Source organism: Microcebus murinus, chromosome 8 (assembly GCF_040939455.1).
Source record: "Microcebus murinus isolate Inina chromosome 8, M.murinus_Inina_mat1.0, whole genome shotgun sequence".
NCBI classification, from domain to species: domain Eukaryota; kingdom Metazoa; phylum Chordata; class Mammalia; order Primates; family Cheirogaleidae; genus Microcebus; species Microcebus murinus.
In genome coordinates this window covers 171,506-177,208 of record NC_134111.1, presented here as the reverse complement: position 1 = coordinate 177,208, position 5,703 = coordinate 171,506, and the positions used below count along the sequence as shown (strand labels likewise).

Genomic DNA, 5,703 nt, shown 5'->3' with positions numbered 1-5,703 from the left:
AGTGGCCTGCGGGGGACGTGCTCCCGCTGTGCCGCGGGGGCCCAGCCTGGTGTCTTCTCTGAGGCCCCGCGGCTGCCACTCCCCGCAAGGGGGGAGCCGCGGAGGTGGGGACCGGCTCCTCATGGGGACGTACACCCAGCTCTCCACGTCGGATTCCGGGGCTCTCTGTCCTGCCAGAAGGCCCAGCTGGCCTGCGGGTCCTTAGAGTGGCAAAAACATCCGAAAACTGAGATTGAGGGTCCGGTGGGTGTCTGCACTTTTGTGCTGGGCACCCCAGGGAGGCCCGGGGGCTGGCTGGACAACGCGGTCTGCTGGGCTGGGGGGGGGTTTGGAGGAGCAACTGATGCCCTTTGCACTTTGGGTAGCAAGTGTCTGAGGTGTCTCTGGGCCCTGCGCCATGTGGGGGCGGGGGCGGGGGCAGGGTGGGAGGAGGAGGAGGAGGAGGAGGAGGAGGAGGAGGAGGAGGCGGGAAGGGCCGTGGCCTGCAGTCGTGTTCCCCGGGGTGGCACAGCATGTGGCTTCTTCCACGGGCTGCTTGGCCTGGGCTCCCTGCACCTGGGCCTTTGGAGGACTGGCCCTGTGCTTGCCAACACTTCCTGCAGGGACCCAGAGCTGGGAGGTTGCATCTCTCAGCCCTGGGTCGGGCAGAGCCCCAGCGGGCCATGCCCACAACCTCTCTCAGCACGGGTCCCCCAGAAGGCTCCTTTGGGACCAGGATTCTCTTGCGGGTGACTCTTTAAGGTCTGGCCCCTGGATGGAGGGGCACCAGGAGTAGAGGAGCAGGAAGGGGAAGGGGGTGGCCATGCGAGGGGACACTTTCAGGCCAAGTCCCAGCTTCAGCCTGATCCTCCTAGGAACCCCGGGGTGGACATCACACCTCCTGGTTGCCCCGCTCTGAGACAAGGAGCCGGGCTTCGCATTCCCACAGCAGCCAGTCGTGGGCTGAGGACACCTGGGGCGTTGGGAACTCCCTGGCTTCTCCTTGGTTTAACATCTGGAGCTGCTTGGGAATTGTGCCGCCACACACACCCGAGTGCAGGTGTCTTCTGCACAGACTGCGGGCCTCGCTCTTCTGAATGCCGCTAGCTCGCCACCCACCCACGGGTGAACCTGGTCAGGGTGCTTTCTCTCAGGGGCAGACTCTGATCCGGGCGGGCTACCGGTGTGTCTCTGTTTGCTCCTTTCTTTCTTCCATTTCGGGAAAGGCTTCCCTACTGGGTGTGGAAATCTCCTATGCCTTTCCTCGCCTATTCTGTCAGCTTTCAAATTCTCTTTCAGTTGCCACCCTCACAGATGGATTAGGAAACTCTTTCCGGTGCACTCATTAGTGAAATGACCTCAATGACGCTGGAATCCAATATCTAATCGCCGATTGTTAGCGAGTCCACACGCCAGGGTGGTCGGGGTCCAATGCAGCCCCGGCCAGGCCCAGGCCCCTTGGACTGGGCCACAGGAGGACACAGAGGAGGGTCCCGGCCCCCACGAAGCGGTGCCGGCAGTTCTCCAAGGGCTCGGGGGTTTTCCAGAGGGAGGAGATGGAGGGGACTGATTTCTTCAGCGCCCCACAAACCACGCCACCCCACCCCACCCATGGGACACATCCCGAGAGAGAGAGAGAGACGCCCCATACACTCGCTCCCCTCCCCCGTGCGCTGTGCCCCAGCCCTGGCCCGGGGGAACAGGCGGCCGCCCGGCCACAGGGTGGGGGGAGCAGCTGAAAGGGGTTGTGGGGGAGGGCGGCCCCTGGCTGGGGTCAAAGGGCGAGCGCCCCGCCCGCCCGTGCGCAGTCAGCGGCGCTGGGGGTGGGGGCGGGGAGGTGAAGGAGGCCAGGCGAGGAGAGGAGGGGGGCTGGAAGGTCTCCACCTTGGCGGGTCCAGCCGTGGAGGCGCATCTTGTGTGAGTGTGAGTGAGAGACTGAGTGTGAGTGTGTGTGTATAGAGAGACAGCCCCCAACCCCGGCCCGCCGCTCCCTGCCCGCCCCGCCTGTCACCCCCGTCCCTGGGAGCCCGCCGGACCCGGCCGGCGAACTCAACAGGCCCGGCCCGGCGCGGGTCAGCGCCGGCGCGGGGCCTGGGGCGGGAGGAGGCGGCGGGGAAGCGCAGAGAGGCTCCGCTTCTTGAGCGGGGCAGGGGCGCCCTCCGCCGTCCACGGCCACACCACCCCGAACGCGCCCGATCTCGGAAGCTAAGCAGGGTCGGGCCTGGTTAGAACTTGGATGGGAGACCGCCGGGGAATACCGGGTGCCGTAGGCTTCTTCTTCTTCTTCTTTTTTTTTTTTTTTGCCTCTGGTTCTGTCGCGTTTCTGGGAGTGCGGGGGCGGCCCCGGGTGGGGGTGACCCCCACCCTCAGCGCCCGCCGCGGTGCCTGGCGCCCCAGCCCGCACTGTGGGGCCTCCTCTTGTCCCGAGCCGCGACACCGCCGCCACGCGGCAGCATGCGTGGCTTCTGGACTGTCAGGTCTCAGACCAAAGGTCTGCTCTGTGGGAACCGACACGCTGGAGGAAACCTTGAGAGTCTGAGAGGGGAGGGAGTTGCAGAAGAAGGCCAGGATGTCATTTTGAGGGAGTATGTGACCAGAACTCGTCCCGTTGCTTTTGGGGTTCTATGGGCTACACGCAGGAATCTTTGGTGGTGGCACCTGATGTTGGGGGATCCGGAGTCACACCCAGACCTGCTCCACAGGCCTCCTTTGACTTTTCTCTTCGGATTCATTATTTTTAAAAAGTGTCTCTTATCTCTAGTATTGCATTTTCTTTTCTCTCTCTTTTCAAGCAGATGATGGGAGTCCAAGTATTAAGGTGACATGTGTTGCCCGTGCCCCCCTACCCCCTGTGTTCTTATTCATTTACCTCTCATGTTGTTCCAGCGTATTGTGGGGGCACCAATGTTAAGGTCGGGTACATCGCCCTCTCCCCGCCTCCCCCCTCGGGTCAGAGCTTCAAGTGCGCCCATCCCCCAGTGGGTGCGCACCCACCCCGTTCCTAAGGGATGTGTATGCCCATCCCCTCCCCACGCCCGCCCGACACCCACCCGATGAAGGTGATTCCTCTGTGTCCACTTAGGTGTCCATCGGTTCGTACCCATTTGCCGGTGAGCGCGAGCACGTGGTGCTCGTGTGTCCATTCTTGGGATACCTGGCTTACTGGAACGGGTTCCAGCTCTGGCCAGGAGAACCACGAGAGGTGCCCTCTCACCGCTGTTCCTCACAGCCGAATAGCACTCCGTGGTGTCCACGCGCCACATTTTATTGACGCACTCGTGGGTCGATGGGCACTCGGGTCACTTCCAGGTCTTTGCGATTGTGACTTGTGCCCTGACTCTAACCCTAACCCTTACCCAGCCCGTCTCCTCCTCGGCCCCTGCCTGACTGACTCCTTCCCGCCCGGCCTGTCACCTGTCACCTGTCACCGTCCTCGGCCCCTGCCTGACGGGGCTCCTCCGTCGCCTGGGCCTTCCAAGGGCTTGGTGTGGACGCTGCTTCCAGGACGCCCTCCCAGGAACCCGGTAGCAGGGTGGCCGCAGCGTCTCGCGCAACCCAACCGTCCGCCTGCCGCCCTCGCTAAGTGGCCTGCGGGGGACGTGCTCCCGCTGTGCCGCGGGGGCCCAGCCTGGTGTCTTCTCTGAGGCCCCGCGGCTGCCACTCCCCGCAAGGGGGGAGCCGCGGAGGTGGGGACCGGCTCCTCATGGGGACGTACACCCAGCTCTCCACGTCGGATTCCGGGGCTCTCTGTCCTGCCAGAAGGCCCAGCTGGCCTGCGGGTCCTTAGAGTGGCAAAAACATCCGAAAACTGAGATTGAGGGTCCGGTGGGTGTCTGCACTTTTGTGCTGGGCACCCCAGGGAGGCCCGGGGGCTGGCTGGACAACGCGGTCTGCTGGGCTGGGGGGGGGGTTTGGAGGAGCAACTGATGCCCTTTGCACTTTGGGTAGCAAGTGTCTGAGGTGTCTCTGGGCCCTGCGCCATGTGGGGGCGGGGGCGGGGGCAGGGTGGGAGGAGGAGGAGGAGGAGGAGGAGGAGGAGGAGGAGGAGGCGGGAAGGGCCGTGGCCTGCAGTCGTGTTCCCCGGGGTGGCACAGCATGTGGCTTCTTCCACGGGCTGCTTGGCCTGGGCTCCCTGCACCTGGGCCTTTGGAGGACTGGCCCTGTGCTTGCCAACACTTCCTGCAGGGACCCAGAGCTGGGAGGTTGCATCTCTCAGCCCTGGGTCGGGCAGAGCCCCAGCGGGCCATGCCCACAACCTCTCTCAGCACGGGTCCCCCAGAAGGCTCCTTTGGGACCAGGATTCTCTTGCGGGTGACTCTTTAAGGTCTGGCCCCTGGATGGAGGGGCACCAGGAGTAGAGGAGCAGGAAGGGGAAGGGGGTGGCCATGCGAGGGGACACTTTCAGGCCAAGTCCCAGCTTCAGCCTGATCCTCCTAGGAACCCCGGGGTGGACATCACACCTCCTGGTTGCCCCGCTCTGAGACAAGGAGCCGGGCTTCGCATTCCCACAGCAGCCAGTCGTGGGCTGAGGACACCTGGGGCGTTGGGAACTCCCTGGCTTCTCCTTGGTTTAACATCTGGAGCTGCTTGGGAATTGTGCCGCCACACACACCCGAGTGCAGGTGTCTTCTGCACAGACTGCGGGCCTCGCTCTTCTGAATGCCGCTAGCTCGCCACCCACCCACGGGTGAACCTGGTCAGGGTGCTTTCTCTCAGGGGCAGACTCTGATCCGGGCGGGCTACCGGTGTGTCTCTGTTTGCTCCTTTCTTTCTTCCATTTCGGGAAAGGCTTCCCTACTGGGTGTGGAAATCTCCTATGCCTTTCCTCGCCTATTCTGTCAGCTTTCAAATTCTCTTTCAGTTGCCACCCTCACAGATGGATTAGGAAACTCTTTCCGGTGCACTCATTAGTGAAATGACCTCAATGACGCTGGAATCCAATATCTAATCGCCGATTGTTAGCGAGTCCACACGCCAGGGTGGTCGGGGTCCAATGCAGCCCCGGCCAGGCCCAGGCCCCTTGGACTGGGCCACAGGAGGACACAGAGGAGGGTCCCGGCCCCCACGAAGCGGTGCCGGCAGTTCTCCAAGGGCTCGGGGGTTTTCCAGAGGGAGGAGATGGAGGGGACTGATTTCTTCAGCGCCCCACAAACCACGCCACCCCACCCCACCCATGGGACACATCCCGAGAGAGAGAGAGACGCCCCATACACTCGCTCCCCTCCCCCGTGCGCTGTGCCCCAGCCCTGGCCCGGGGGAACAGGCGGCCGCCCGGCCACAGGGTGGGGGGAGCAGCTGAAAGGGGTTGTGGGGGAGGGCGGCCCCTGGCTGGGGTCAAAGGGCGAGCGCCCCGCCCGCCCGCGCGCAGTCAGCGGCGCTGGGGGTGGGGGCGGGGAGGTGAAGGAGGCCAGGCGAGGAGAGGAGGGGGGCTGGAAGGTCTCCACCTTGGCGGGTCCAGCCGTGGAGGCGCATCTTGTGTGAGTGTGAGTGAGAGACTGAGTGTGAGTGTGTGTGTATAGAGAGACAGCCCCCAACCCCGGCCCGCCGCTCCCTGCCCGCCCCGCCTGTCACCCCCGTCCCTGGGAGCCCGCCGGACCCGGCCGGCGAACTCAACAGGCCCGGCCCGGCGCGGGTCAGCGCCGGCGCGGGGCCTGTGGCGGGAGGAGGCGGCGGGGAAGCGCAGAGAGGCTCCGCTTCTTGAGCGGGGCAGGGGCGCCCTCCGCC

At 64.6% G+C, this 5,703-nt stretch overlaps 1 pseudogene; it reads left to right on the top strand.

Annotated features, from left to right (window-relative positions):
- Nucleotides 1-2,143: 2,143 nt before the first annotated feature.
- Nucleotides 2,144-2,252, top strand: LOC142872675 (uncharacterized; annotated as a pseudogene).
- The last annotated feature ends 3,451 nt before the right edge of the window (nt 2,253-5,703 follow it).